The sequence below is a fragment of the Anomaloglossus baeobatrachus genome, unplaced genomic scaffold (assembly GCF_048569485.1).
Source record: "Anomaloglossus baeobatrachus isolate aAnoBae1 unplaced genomic scaffold, aAnoBae1.hap1 Scaffold_158, whole genome shotgun sequence".
NCBI classification, from domain to species: domain Eukaryota; kingdom Metazoa; phylum Chordata; class Amphibia; order Anura; family Aromobatidae; genus Anomaloglossus; species Anomaloglossus baeobatrachus.
The window spans coordinates 403175-417389 of record NW_027441928.1 but is presented as its reverse complement, the minus strand read 5'-3'; the positions used below and the strand labels follow the sequence as shown (position 1 = coordinate 417389).

At 46.5% G+C, this 14215-nt stretch overlaps 1 pseudogene; it reads left to right on the top strand.

Annotated features, from left to right (window-relative positions):
- The first annotated feature begins 2306 nt into the window (after window positions 1-2306).
- On the top strand, window positions 2307-2512 carry LOC142260669 (U2 spliceosomal RNA; annotated as a pseudogene).
- Window positions 2513-14215: the final 11703 nt, after the last annotated feature.

Below are 14215 nucleotides of genomic sequence, written 5' to 3'. Positions count from 1 at the left end.
CCTTAATATTGTCATGCATTAGAATGACTGTCTTAGGTAATGATAAATATTTTCTACAGGAAGAGGAGTGTTTGCTGAAACTGAAATCGAAAAAGGGAGTTTTGTTGCAGAATATCGAGGTGAGCTCACGTATGCACTTACGATGGTAGACAACTACTCGAGATTTATGGTTGTGGTACAAGTCAAAGATCTAATGGCCCATACTGCAGCGAAGGTCTTCCAAGCACACTTATGCAGACCTCATGGCTACTCAGAGAGAGTCCTCACAGATCAAGGCACTGCCTTTGAAGCGGAAATCTTCAAGGACTTCTGCAGCTTTTACCGATGCAGGAAGATGCGTACTACACCCTACCATGCTCAAACCAATGGTTATCAACCTGCTCAGGACTTTACCCCATATTCCAGATGTGGCCTTACAAGTGATTTATAGAGGGGTAACAATACGTTGGGATCATCGGATCTAATCTCCCTTTTTATACACCCTAAAATCTTGTTTGCGTTAGAATAAACAATAACATCATAAAGGTATAGCAGTACCGTTTCAAAGTTTCGGTGTCCCAAGCAGCATTCCATCAGCCTCTGGAAGGTTCCTGGCAAATTGCACAGCTCGAAGGGCATGCTTTTGAACTCGCAGAGACCCATCGGGGTGGCAAAGGCGGTCTTCTTCCGGTCTGCCTCAGCAACGGACACTTGCCAATAGTGACTAGTGAGATCAAGGGTAGAAAAATAATTTGCAGTTGTCAATGCAGCTAGCTATTCCTCAATACAGGGGAGTGGTGCTGTCCTTCTTCTTTAACAGGACCAACGGAGCTGCCCAGAGGCTACAACTGTCACGGATAACCCCAGCCTCCTTCATGTTGCTCAACATGTCCTTGGTACACTGGTAATGTGCAGGTAGATTTGGCTTATATCTCTCTTTGATGGGTGGGTGTGCACTTGTGGGGATGTAGTGTTTGACCCCTTTTATTTTTCAAAAGTCTAGCGGATGTTTGCTGAAGACTTGCTCGTATTCTTGCACTAGCCTGTAGACCCCCTTCTTGTGATGTGAAGGTGTGGAGTCAGTGCCTACGTGTAATTCCTTACACCACTCCTCTGGCTGACTTGGTGAGCTGTCACTGAATGGGTGGGCTGAAGCAATGGTGGATGCTGCTGTTTGGATAGCATGTGTATCTACTGAGAACAGCTTATCAATGGTGGCAAATCGGAGCAGCTTAATCTTTTGCTCTCCGCAGTTCAACACTCTCATGGGCACTCTTCCCTTCCATATTAATGAATAAAACTATGATGTAAATAGCATATAGATACCCCACAAATGCAGATAAAAGTAGGTTATGGGAAAAGGGGGAAGAGAGAAACAGGAAAATAGTGGAATAAAGTATAACTTCCAGGTGGGAGAGGAAATGGCAGCACAGCCAGTGGAGGTGAAGCAAGGGGAGCCTGCAACTAAAGAGTTGAGAGCGTTATCACATGGTGACTGAGCCTGATTGTAACGGGAGCATAGAGGTGCCGATCCTGTCTTACCTGCGTTGGTGTAGAAGTGGGTGTCCTGTGGTGGAGTCAGCTATGTGCAGTGGTGGCCGTGGGTTCTTTTATGTGCGACCGTAGTAATAGCTGTGCCCACTTCCTGTATGGGAGTGGAATGCAGTGAGGCTAATGGAACGCACGCCTGCGCATTTGTGTTTAACGTCGCGCATGTGCAGAACGGAGAAAAGGCTGCGCTCACTTCCTAATGAAAGGGAGTGAGACGCAGCTGGGAAGGGAAGGGAAAAGATTAGGGTTTGGGGATGATGAAAGGGCTTTCTACGGGCAAGGATGGCAAAGGGTGGCAGTGACGGAAAGTCAGGCAGATGGTCCTGTCCTGTCCTGTCCGTCCGTCTTTTTGTATCATGAATTGGAAAGACTGCAAGGGGGAGGGGAGGTGCTTGTGCCCAAAAGGAGGAGTTATTCAGATTCATTGCAGTGGGCGGCGGCTGCAAAAAGTACCATTCTCCTTGTTTTTGCTCTGCAAAACAGCCTTTTCAAGGGTTTGGCTTGGGTGACAAAATGTCTTCTGTAGGCGTGGGTTTGTCTCCCTCTCCCTAAGATGTGTCCGGTATAGGCCAGGGTGCCACTCAAGGCCGTAACCAATTCGGGTTATAGCTTCTCAGCCTTTTGGCTAAGATCAAGTGTAGTTTCGGAGGACGCTACCTTGGTCGGTACTGGAAGGTGCCTGGGATTGCACGTCTGCCGGCCTTGAGGGAGTGTGTGCGCCTTCTGGTGACACATAGCCCTCTTGTGCCTGGACGGTTCCCAGGCAACGGGAGGCGATCACCTTTGTTATTTTGAAGTCCTACTGATAAACAGAAAAAAAAAAAATTAAATCTGTTCTTATCAGTTTAATATCTGATACGTCCCCTCTCTAGGGACCATATATTAAATGGATTTTTAGAACAAGGAGATGGAAAAAATCTTGCTCTGTCCACTCCACGCATTGACCTGGTATTGCAGTACCTCCAGGACCGGTGCACCCCTTCTTAACCGAGTTTCCAAAAGCAGAACTCAATTCACCTGATTCAAATGAGCCTCATTAGTGAATTGAAAGAAAGCAAAAACTTTATATGCACCTCAATTTGGCCAATTCACTTTTCACACTTTCACCCTTTTTTTTTATCTTTCACACCTTTTACTTGCTTTATTGATGCAAAAGCTGTGCCAAATAGCAAACTCATCTCCACTCAACTTGACCAACTCTGCTATGTCCCGTGCAGTATCTTATTCTCAGTCTTATCTAGATCATTTGCAATTGAATAGAATAGATCCCTTTTGGACACATTGGATTCAGCTGCTGCAGTGACTGCAGGTGTTAGAAGATGCAGACTTGGCATCAGGTGCTGTCTATCAGATTCCACTCCAATTAAAGCTTCCATTGTTTTTCGGTGTTTTCTTTGAGCAATGATGATGTCTTTAGTGATCTGTTGGCTCCCTCTCCTGGAGGAAGAGTTTGCTTGCTCTTGGACTTTCAAAAAGAGAGGTCATGATAGACATTTAGCTTCTGAGCCCAATTGGGGACAGTCATGGGTGATGAATGTTTTGCAACCTGCTGCGAAGCCTGATACCGCAATATAAGGAACGTCAAATACTAAGAATGGGCGGCCTATGAAAGAATTAGTACTTTCATTAAGCATACTTAAACGGCTAATTGGGAATAGACAAACTGTAAAAAGCCCTCTGAGAAAGCCCCTCTCTATCCTTTGTCAGTAAGCTTTTCTGTAGTCTGCCTGTTGATGTATTTTCCGTTTGAACAGTGCACAACATGAAGTGACGGAACACTGGCTTGTCACAATGTCCCCCGCTGACATCACAATAGCGCTGCTGCCTAGAAAGCCAGCTGCGCAGCAGAAGTTGCTCTTTGGGTGGGATGGTGGGCTAATGTATCTATTCCTGCTTGGTGAGAGTTTGACATGATCTAGAGCAACGAGTTCCAGCGGCTAGCGGTTGATTATTGGCTGTAATGGGGCTTTCTGGCTGGTGCTAGCCTTTCTTCTTAGCACACAGGAACCACAATCCCTACACCATGCTTCGATGGATTCTCTCATCCCAGCCCAGTAAAACTACATATTTCACACAGTTATAGGCAGCCCATGGGCATTCACCTGGATTAAAACCCATAACAGCTCATAGACCAAACAATCAATCTACCACTGGACCAAAGACAGGAAGCTAAATCCACTGCCTGCGGTAACTAACTTAATCCTATAGGCTACTCACACAACAAACCCAAGAGAAAGGAAAAAAACATGGCTTCGATTATCCATCCAATGAAAACGCATAACCATTGTGAGCCATTGGACAATGCAATTGCACACATGGTGACATGGTGCACGGCCCAATGAATCAAGTCTGTACTTCATATTCACGGTTTAAGCCCTTGGGTTTTAATGTGTCCAGAGTACATATCCAGAAAGATTCCCTTTTTTTGTGCTAAGCACAAGTCAACAATACATTGTAAGCAGATTCTATTACCAGTCCCACACCATTTTGTGACGCATAATCACACAGTGGCCCAATTAAGATTCCAAGTCATCGAACATGTCCCAGCCATACGCAGAGGAGGCAATAGAATTAGGAAGCTCAAAGAAAGGGAATCTTTCTGGATATATACTCTGGGCACGTTGGAACCCAAGGGCTTAAACCATGAATATGAAGAACCGACTTGATTCATTGGGCCGTGCACATTTTTTCTAACGCCCGGTTCTTTTTCGTGTTCACACTATATATGGTTCCACTATGTATGGAGTTCCATTCTTCCTTGTTTTTTATTTGTCATGTTTGTCATGTCTGATCAACTGGTTACATTATGTCTGATTACCTTGTCTAACAGTTTTTTCTCCCCTTTCTTTACCTTCCATGTTCCCATAGTCACGTGAAATATCCCTGTTGCACTTGATTACGGCTCACTATTCACTATAGGATGTCTTATATCTAACATCACACTCTCACCCATCAGCACTCTATAGGTTTGTATAAGGTATGCGCTTACACATCCGGTCCTCCATAGGTATTTCCACTTATGTAACACTATCCCTATGATCACTCATAACTCATACCCTTGTAGTCAATTACAGCCTCCTCTCTCCCCCCCTCCCCTTCTCCCTTTCCATCTATAATTTTGCCATATATACTAGCAAACACTCAGTGTACCTAGTGGCATCCTATTCGTGGCTATTGGACCTTGCTATAGTCCCACTAGTGCCAAGACATTTGCAGAGCGCATCTGCCTGCGTTGCACACTCCAACTAATTATAAGTAAGCCATTATACTAGCAAACACTCAGTGTACCTAGTGGCATCCTATACGTGGCTATTGGACCTTGCTATAGTCCCACTAGTGCCAAGACATTTGCAGAGCGCATCTGCCTGCGTTGCACACTCCAACTAATTATAAGTAAGCCATTATACTAGCAAACACTCAGTGTACCTAGTGGCATCCTATACGTGGCTATTGGACCTTGCTATAGTCCCACTAGTGCCAAGACATTTGCAGAGCGCATCTGCCTGCGTTGCACACTCCAACTAATTATAAGTAAGCCATTATACTAGCAAACACTCAGTGTACCTAGTGGCATCCTATACGTGGCTATTGGACCTTGCTATAGTCCCACTAGTGCCAAGACATTTGCAGAGCGCATCTGCCTGCGTTGCACACTCCAACTAATTATAAGTAAGCCATTATACTAGCAAAAACTCAGTGTACCTAGTGGCATCCTATCTGTGGCTATTGGACTTTGCTATAGTCCCACTAGTGCAAAGACATTTGCAGAGCACGTCTGCCTGCATTGCACACTCCAACTTTTTTAAACTAAGCAATTTTACTAGCAAACACTCAGTGTACCTAGTGGCATCCTATACGTGGCTATTGGACTTTGCTATAGTCCCACTAGTGCCAAGACATTTGCAGAGCGCATCTGCCTGCGTTGCACACTCCAACTAATTTTAACTTAGCCATTATACTAGCAAACACTCAGTGTACCTAGTGGCATCCTATACGTGGCTATTGGACTTTGCTATAGTCCCACTAGTGCCAAGACATTTGCAGAGCGCATCTGCCTGCGTTGCACACTCCAACTAATTATAAGTAAGCCATTATACTAGCAAACACTCAGTGTACCTAGTGGCATCCTATACGTGGCTATTGGACCTTGCTATAGTCCCACTAGTGCCAAGACATTTGCAGAGCGCATCTGCCTGCGTTGCACACTCCAACTAATTATAAGTAAGCCATTATACTAGCAAACACTCAGTGTACCTAGTGGCATCCTATACGTGGCTATTGGACTTTGCTATAGTCCCACTAGTGCCAAGACATTTGCAGAGCGCATCTGCCTGCGTTGCACACTCCAACTAATTATAAGTAAGCCATTATACTAGCAAACACTCAGTGTACCTAGTGGCATCCTATACGTGGCTATTGGACCTTGCTATAGTCCCACTAGTGCCAAGACATTTGCAGAGCGCATCTGCCTGCGTTGCACACTCCAACTAATTATAAGTAAGCCATTATACTAGCAAATACTCAGTGTACCTAGTGGCATCCTATCTGTGGCTATTGGACTTTGCTATAGTCCCACTAGTGCCAAGACATTTGCAGAGCGCATCTGCCTGCGTTGCACACTCCAACTAATTATAAGTAAGCCATTATACTAGCAAACACTCAGTGTACCTAGTGGCATCCTATACGTGGCTATTGGACTTTGCTATAGTCCCACTAGTGCCAAGACATTTGCAGAGCGCATCTGCCTGCGTTGCACACACCAACTAATTATAAGTAAGCCATTATACTAGCAAACACTCAGTGTACCTAGTGGCATCCTATACGTGGCTATTGGACTTTGCTATAGTCCCACTAGTGCCAAGACATTTGCAGAGCGCATCTGCCTGCGTTGCACACTCCAACTAATTTTAACTTAGCCATTATACTAGCAAACACTCAGTGTACCTAGTGGCATCCTATACGTGGCTATTGGACTTTGCTATAGTCCCACTAGTGCCAAGACATTTGCAGAGCGCATCTGCCTGCGTTGCACACTCCAACTCATTATAACTAAGTTGCATTGTCAGGGATATTTATTCTTTATTATTCTGCTGTTAATAAAGCTAGACCACCACTGCAATCTTCACCACCTCTCAATTTTTACTACCACATTTTCAGTCCACAATCTTGTCGCAATCAACATGAGTGGCAAAATGACAGATGCTGGTGGAAAGGGGAAGAGGCGTGGTGGAAAAGGCAAAAAAGGTTTTGTCTGTGGGGAAAGTGGCAAAGCTCCATTATCATCTGCTGAAGATAGACCATCTACCAGCAAAAGTAAGATGTCTACTACTTACCGTGGACAATCCGATGTGCTCCCTTTTTTACGGACACGAACAACAGGAAGAAAGGTAGATGATGGGCAAAAAAGGAAAATGCTTGAATGGATCTCAAGTGGTCCAACAAGTGCCCTCTCAGCCACTTCAAGTACCGCATCCAAAAAACACCAGTCCTCTGAGTTGTCATCCCAATCACACTTGATTTCTCCCAGCTCTGAAGTCTCCATCAGCCCTGCACAGTATGGTGGAACTGAGATGGCTGAGTCTGCAGAGCTGTTCAGTCACACTATAGCCTGGGAATCAGAGGTCTGCTCCCAAGCTACAGTGAGTACAGAACAGGAAATGGTCTGCAGTGATGCCCAGAACCTTTGTGACTCTGATTCAGGCCGTGAGGACCAAGTTTCTGAGCATAATGTTGACCCTTTGTCACAAACTGTAACACCTGTGGTTATAGACAATGAGGAACATACTGATGAAGATGAGACGCAGATACCCGATTGGGATGACAACTTAAATATTCGGTCAGGGCAAGAAGAGGCTCGGTCTGAGGGGGAGGGGAGTGCAAACACAACAATTGATGATGAAGTTCTAGATCCCACCTACTGTCAACCCCCAGTCAGGTACTCGAGGAGGTCAACAGAGGCGGTGGAGGAGGATGCAACCGACGACGAAGTTACCTTGCGCCTTCCTGGACAGAGTCGGAGCACTGGTAGCACGTCTACAACTGCATCCTCAGCCACCACTCTGCCTATGAGCATTATTCGGGGTGGATCAACAGGTCGCATGGCCTCTAAGCCTTGCCTAGCCTGGTCCTTTTTTGACATAGAAAAAGATCGCCCAAATCATGTGATATGTAAAATTTGTCATGATTCTCTTAGTAGAGGTCAAAACCTCAGCAGTTTGACAACTTCTTCCATGAATCGTCACATGAATAAATATCATAGGTCCCGGTGGGAAGCTCACTGTGCTGCAATGCTGCAAGAGCGAACCATCCACCGCCCGCCCCTTCCAGTGCATCCGCGCGCTCTTCATCTTCTAGGACTGTGGGGACAGCTGTCACACCTGTTTTTCCACGCCAAACTTCCACCACTGTAACCGCAACAGGCAGTTTGCTTGTAAGGTCGTCAGTTGGTTTGGAAGGGGAAACAAGTGAGTGTGTACAGCTCTCTCAGACATCGATAGCACCAACGTTGGATGAAGGCAACATCATGTCTCCGCCTGCACTTTCCTCACAAACCTGCATTTTTCCAGGGACACCCTACTCAACACCGTCTACACACAGCAGCCAGATCTCTGTCCCTCAGATGTGGTCAAATAAAAGGCCACTTCCTCCGACCCATGACAAAGCTAAGAGGTTGACTCTATCCCTCTGTAAGCTGTTGGCTACCGAAATGCTGCCTTTCCGCCTAGTGGACACACAGGATTTTAGAGACCTTATGTCTGTCGCTGTGCCCCAGTACCAGATGCCTAGTCGCCACTACTTCTCTAAGAAAGGTGTGCCCGTGCTACACCAGCATGTCGCACACAACATCACCGCTTCCTTGAGAAACTCTGTGTGTGAACGGGTGCATTTCACCACCGATACTTGGACCAGTAAGCATGGACAGGGACGTTACATGTCGCTGACTGGGCACTGGGTAACTATGGTGATAGATGGTGAAGGGTCTGCTGCACAAGTCTTGCCGTCCCCACGACTTGTGTGTCAATCCTCTGTCTGTCCAAGTTCCGCCACAGCTTCTGCATCCTCCACCTCATCTGGGTCCTCCACCTCCGCCCCAAGCCTGCCTGGTCAGGCCACCAGCGTTCTCACTGCGCAGAAGGAATCACGCACGCCTCATTACTATGCTGGCAGCAGAGCGTAACGGCATCAGGCGGTCTTTAGCTTGACATGTCTTGGGAATAAGAGTCACACAGCTGAGGAGTTGTGGTCAGCTCTGCGGTCCGAGTTTAATAAATGGTTGTCTCCACTCAACCTGCAGCCTGGTAAGGCCGTGTGCGACAATGCTGCAAACCTGGGTGCGGCACTTCGCCTGGGCATTGTGACACACGTACCTTGTATGGCTCACGTGTTGAACCTTGTCGTCCAGCAATTTTTAACACACTATCCCGGCCTAGATGGCCTTCTGAACAGGGCACGAAAACTGTCAGCTCACTTCCGCCGTTCAAGCGCCGCAGCAGAGCGACTTGCATCGCTCCAGAAGTCTTTCGGCCTGCCGGTTCATCGCCTGAAATGCGATGTGGCGACACGCTGGAATTCAACTCTCCACATGTTACAGCGACTGTGGCAGCACCGCAGAGCCCTGGTGCAATACGTCATGACGTATAGCCTGGGCCAACGAGATGCAGAGGTGGGGCAGATCACCCTGATGGAGTGGTCTCAGATCAAGGACCTATGCACCCTTCTGCACAGTTTCGACATGGCGACGAATATGTTTAGCTCTGACAATGCCATTATCAGCATGACGATTCCAGTCATTTACATGCTGGAGCACACGCTAAACACTATTCGGAGTCAGGGGGTGGGACAACATGAAGGGGAGGAACTACAGGAGGATTCATATGCGCAAGGGACAACAACATCACCAAGGTCCAGACGTTCATCATCACCAACGCAGCAGGCATGGGACCATGGGGAACAGGGATCGACAAGGGCGCATAGTAGCAGGCGAAATGTTGAGCAAGGTGCAGGAGAACATGAAGAAATGGAGGACGAACTGTCCATGGACATGGAAGACTCAGCGGATGAGGGAGACCTTGGTCAAATTTCAGTTGAAAGAGGTTGGGGGGAGATGTCAGAGGAAGAAAGAACGGGTAGCACCTCTATGCCACAAACACAGCGTGGACTTGGTCCGCATGGCTGCGCAAGACACATGAGTGCCTTTTTGTTGCACTACCTCCAACATGACAGTCGTATTGTCAAAATTAGAAGTGATGATGACTACTGGATTGCCACACTATTAGATCCCCGGTACAAGTCCAAATTTTGTGACATAATTCCAGCCATAGAAAGGGACGCACGTATGCAGGAGTATCAGCAGAAGCTGTTACTCGATCTTAGCTCGGCTTTTCCACCAAACAACCGTGCAGGTAGGGAATCTCCCAGTTGTAACTTGACAAACATGGGACGGTCTCGTCATCTTCAACAGTCTACCCGTACCAGTAGGACCGTATCTGGTGCCGGTAACAGCAATTTTATGGAATCTTTTCATAATTTTTTTAGACCCTCTTTTGCAAGGCCACCAGAGACAACAAGTCTGACACATACTCAACGGCTGGAGAGGATGATACAGGAGTATCTCCAAATGAACATCGATGCCATGGCTGTGCAACTGGAGCCTTGCTCCTTTTGGGCTTCAAACCTAGAAAAATGGCCAGAGCTCTCCAGTTACGCCTTGGAGATTTTGTCGTGTCCAGCTGCCAGCGTTGTCTCTGAACGTGTATTCAGTGCTGCTGCACTTTCCCCACAGACAAAACCTTTTTTGCCTTTTCCACCACGCCTCTTCCCCTTTCCACCAGCATCTGTCATTTTGCCACTCATGTTGATTGCGACAAGATTGTGGACTGAAAATGTGGTAGTAAAAATTGAGAGGTGGTGAAGATTGCAGTGGTGGTCTAGCTTTATTAACAGCAGAATAATAAAGAATAAATATCCCTGACAATGCAACTTAGTTATAATGAGTTGGAGTGTGCAACGCAGGCAGATGCGCTCTGCAAATGTCTTGGCACTAGTGGGACTATAGCAAAGTCCAATAGCCACGTATAGGATGCCACTAGGTACACTGAGTGTTTGCTAGTATAATGGCTAAGTTAAAATTAGTTGGAGTGTGCAACGCAGGCAGATGCGCTCTGCAAATGTCTTGGCACTAGTGGGACTATAGCAAAGTCCAATAGCCACGTATAGGATGCCACTAGGTACACTGAGTGTTTGCTAGTATAATGGCTTACTTATAATTAGTTGGAGTGTTCAACGCAGGCAGATGCGCTCTGCAAATGTCTTGGCACTAGTGGGACTATAGCAAAGTCCAATAGCCACGTATAGGATGCCACTAGGTACACTGAGTGTTTGCTAGTATAATGGCTAAGTTAAAATTAGTTGGAGTGTGCAACGCAGGCAGATGCGCTCTGCAAATGTCTTGGCACTAGTGGGACTATAGCAAAGTCCAATAGCCACGTATAGGATGCCACTAGGTACACTGAGTGTTTGCTAGTATAATGGCTTACTTATAATTAGTTGGAGTGTGCAACGCAGGCAGATGCGTTCTGCAAATGTCTTGGCACTAGTGGGACTATAGCAAAGTCCAATAGCCACGTATAGGATGCCACTAGGTACACTGAGTGTTTGCTAGTATAATGGCTTACTTATAATTAGTTGGAGTGTGCAACGCAGGCAGATGCGCTCTGCAAATGTCTTGGCACTAGTGGGACTATAGCAATGTCCAATAGCCACGTATAGGATGCCACTAGGTACACTGAGTGTTTGCTAGTATAATGGCTTACTTATAATTAGTTGGAGTGTGCAACGCAGGCAGATGCGCTCTGCAAATGTCTTGGCACTAGTGGGACTATAGCAAAGTCCAATAGCCACGTATAGGATGCCACTAGGTACACTGAGTGTTTGCTAGTATAATTGCTTAGTTTAAAAAAGTTGGAGTGTGCAATGCAGGCAGACGTGCTCTGCAAATGTCTTTGCACTAGTGGGACTATAGCAAAGTCCAATAGCCACGTATAGGATGCCACTAGGTACACTGAGTGTTTGCTAGTATAATGGCTTACTTATAATTAGTTGGAGTGTGCAACGCAGGCAGATGCGCTCTGCAAATGTCTTGGCACTAGTGGGACTATAGCAAGGTCCAATAGCCACGTATAGGATGCCACTAGGTACACTGAGTGTTTGCTAGTATAATGGCTTACTTATAATTAGTTGGAGTGTGCAACGCAGGCAGATGCGCTCTGCAAATGTCTTGGCACTAGTGGGACTATAGCAAAGTCCAATAGCCACAGATAGGATGCCACTAGGTACACTGAGTGTTTGCTAGTATAATGGACCTGACATTACCTCTCTACTAACCAGAATCCCACAATGTCTGTCTGCTATTTCATCCTTCTTCTCTGTGCGATTCCTAAAACTTAACATGGACAAAACAGAATTCATTGTCTTTCCTCCTCCTCACTCATCTCCTCCAACAAGCCTTTCCATCAAACTCGATGGTTGCTTACTCTCCCCAGTCTCACAAGCTCGTTGCCTTGGAGTGACCCTCGACTCTGCTCTATCCTTCAAGCCACACATCCAAGCCCTCTTCACCTCATGCCGATTACAACTCAAAAACATCTCCCGGATCCGTGCTTTCCTTAACCAAGAATCATCAAAAACATTAGTGCATGCCCTCATCATCTCCCGCCTCGACTACTGCAACCTCCTGCTCTCTGGCCTCCCTTCCAACACTCTTGCACCCCTCCAATCTATCCTAAACTCTGCGGCCCGCTTAATCCACCTCTCCCCTCGCTACTCCCCAGCCTCGCCACTCTGCCAATCCCTTCACTGGCTTCCCATCACCCAACGACTCCAGTTCAAAACACTAACTATGACATACAAAGCCATGCACAACCTGTCTCCTCCCTACATCTGTGACCTAGTCTCCCGGTACCTACCTGCACGCAACCTCAGATCCTCACAAGATCTCCTTCTCTGCTCCTCCCTTATCTCCTCTTCCCACAATCGCGTACAAGATTTCTCCCGTGCATCCCCCATACTTTGGAATGCTCTACCTCAGCACATCAGACTCTCCCCTACCGTGGAAAGCTTCAAGAGGAACCTCAAGACCCACCTCTTCCAACAAGCCTATAACCTACAACAGCCCTCAGTCCAGTAGACCACTGCGCAACCAGCTCTGTCCTCACCTATTGTACCATCACCCATTCCCTGTAGACTGTAAGCCCTCGCGGGCAGGGTCCTCTCTCCTCCTGTACCAGTCTGTTATGTACTGTTAATGATTGTTGTACGTATACCCTTTCACTTGTAAAGCGCCATGGAATAAATGGCGCTATAATAATAAATAATAATAATAATAATAATAATGGCTTACTTATAATTAGTTGGAGTGTGCAACGCAGGCAGATGCGCTCTGCAAATGTCTTGGCACTAGTGGGACTATAGCAAGGTCCAATAGCCACGTATAGGATGCCACTAGGTACACTGAGTGTTTGCTAGTATAATGGCTTACTTATAATTAGTTGGAGTGTGCAACGCAGGCAGATGCGCTCTGCAAATGTCTTGGCACTAGTGGGACTATAGCAAGGTCCAATAGCCACGTATAGGATGCCACTAGGTACACTGAGTGTTTGCTAGTATAATGGCTTACTTATAATTAGTTGGAGTGTGCAACGCAGGCAGATGCGCTCTGCAAATGTCTTGGCACTAGTGGGACTATAGCAAAGTCCAATAGCCACAGATAGGATGCCACTAGGTACACTGAGTGTTTGCTAGTATAATGGCTTACTTATAATTAGTTGGAGTGTGCAACGCAGGCAGATGCGCTCTGCAAATGTCTTGGCACTAGTGGGACTATAGCAAAGTCCAATAGCCACGTATAGGATGCCACTAGGTACACTGAGTGTTTGCTAGTAAAATTGCTTAGTTTAAAAAAGTTGGAGTGTGCAATGCAGGCAGACGTGCTCTGCAAATGTCTTTGCACTAGTGGGACTATAGCAAAGTCCAATAGCCACGTATAGGATGCCACTAGGTACACTGAGTGTTTGCTAGTATAATGGCTAAGTTAAAATTAGTTGGAGTGTGCAACGCAGGCAGATGCGCTCTGCAAATGTCTTGGCACTAGTGGGACTATAGCAAAGTCCAATAGCCACGTATAGGATGCCACTAGGTACACTGAGTGTTTGCTAGTATAATGGCTTACTTATAATTAGTTGGAGTGTGCAACGCAGGCAGATGCGCTCTGCAAATGTCTTGGCACTAGTGGGACTATAGCAAAGTCCAATAGCCACGTATAGGATGCCACTAGGTACACTGAGTGTTTGCTAGTATAATGGCTAAGTTAAAATTAGTTGGAGTGTGCAACGCAGGCAGATGCGCTCTGCAAATGTCTTGGCACTAGTGGGACTATAGCAAAGTCCAATAGCCACGTATAGGATGCCACTAGGTACACTGAGTGTTTGCTAGTATAATGGCTTACTTATAATTAGTTGGAGTGTGCAACGCAGGCAGATGCGCTCTGCAAATGTCTTGGCACTAGTGGGACTATAGCAAAGTCCAATAGCCACGTATAGGATGCCACTAGGTACACTGAGTGTTTGCTAGTATAATGGCTTACTTATAATTAGTTGGAGTGTGCAACGCAGGCAGATGCGCTCTGCAA